Source organism: Otolemur garnettii, unplaced genomic scaffold (genome assembly GCF_000181295.1).
Source record: "Otolemur garnettii isolate 467f Iridium unplaced genomic scaffold, OtoGar3 scaffold00073, whole genome shotgun sequence".
In the NCBI taxonomy this organism is placed as follows: domain Eukaryota; kingdom Metazoa; phylum Chordata; class Mammalia; order Primates; family Galagidae; genus Otolemur; species Otolemur garnettii.
Window position 1 is genome coordinate 2,954,906 of NW_003852468.1, and position 1,591 is coordinate 2,956,496.

The following is a 1,591-nucleotide window of genomic DNA, read 5'->3' on the forward strand; positions in this document are numbered from 1 at the left end:
GGCAAAATTCTTAGTTAATAGAGTAAGGGTTGACCAGGAAAAGAAGATGAATGACCCTGTGAAAGTTAGCTAGGTGTGTTATTATATATAGTTTGTTCAGGGCAGAGTTCACTGAGAATGGGACATGTGAACAGAGACCTGAAGGGAGGAAGGAAACAAACCATGGGGATCTTTATAGAAATAGAGCTTCAAACAGAGAGTGCAGAAAGGTTAAAGATGGCAAGGTGGGAGCATGCTTGGTGTGCTTCAGGGATAGCAAAGAGGCCAGCATGTGCTAAAATCCCACCCTACTCCCAAGTACTGTTTTACCCCCACATCTAAATCATAATGACATCTAAGGGTGGCACATCTCACACATTACTGTGAAAACCCAGTCAACATGCCTATGAACCAAAAGGGATCCTGATTACTTTTTAAGCCAAGTTTAAGTACAGTTAGCATACAATAAAGTCTATCACTTTCAATATACAGATCTATGAATTTTGATGAGGTATATAGTTGTATAAAAACTGCTGCTATGAAGATCACACGGTGGAGTTCCCATATTCCCTTTGTCTTTTATTCTATCTATATTGTGAATTATATAAATTGATTTTAAAGTCTATACCAATCATGTATTCCTGGGATAAATTCCACCTGGTTATATTGTATAATTCTTTTTATGTGTTATTTTATCTAGTTTAATATTTTATTAATATTTTATAAAGAATGTCTGCATCTATGTTCATGAGGAGTTTGTGCATTTTGTAAATTTGTGATATATTTGGCTTCGAGTAATACTAGGTTCAGAGAATGAGTTTGAATGTGTTTCCTCTTCCTTTATGGTCTGAAAAAGTTTGGACAGGATTGACATTTTTTTCTTTAACTATTTGAAATGATTCACCAGTGAAATTATCTAAACCTAGATATGAGATTTTGGTAAGATTTTAAATTGCTAATTCAATTTCTTTCAGATTTTCTATTGCTTCTATAGGCCACTTTTGTAATTTGCATATTTCTTCAAATTGTCCATTTCATCTAAATTGTCTAATTTGTTGGCATATTTTTCATATTCATATTTTTATATTCATAAAGGTGAACACATTGATTTGAGAACTTTTTTAATATTATGTTTAATGCTGAAAGTTTTCCTCTAAGCACTACTTGAACTGTGTCCCATAAATTTTGACATATTATTATTTTGTTTTAGTAAATGCAAAATATTTTTTAATTTTTCTGGTGATTTCTTCTTTGACCCTTGGACTATTTAGAAATGTGTTGTTTAACTTTCAAATATCTAGAGCTTTCATTATTGGTTTTAAAATTATTCCATTATAGTTAAGAGATGTACCTGAAATTATTTCAATCATTGTACATTTATTGAGATTAATTTTATGTCTTAGCATATGGTTTATTCTGGAAAGTATTTTCTGTATTCTTGGAAAGAATGTGAATTCTGCTATAGTTGGGGGGTATGTTCTGTAAATGTCGGTGAGATCATATTTGTTATTGTATTACATAAGTCTTGTATAGCTTTGTTAATTTTAATTCTAGTTGTTCCATCGAGTATAGAGATCAGACACCAAGAGCTCCAATTTTAACTGTTAAGTTG

The 1,591-nt window shown here is 31.6% G+C and overlaps 1 pseudogene; it reads right to left on the bottom strand.

Annotated features, from left to right (window-relative positions):
• Positions 1–314: 314 nt before the first annotated feature.
• LOC111726640 lies at positions 315–401 on the bottom strand (annotated as a pseudogene).
• Positions 402–1,591: the final 1,190 nt, after the last annotated feature.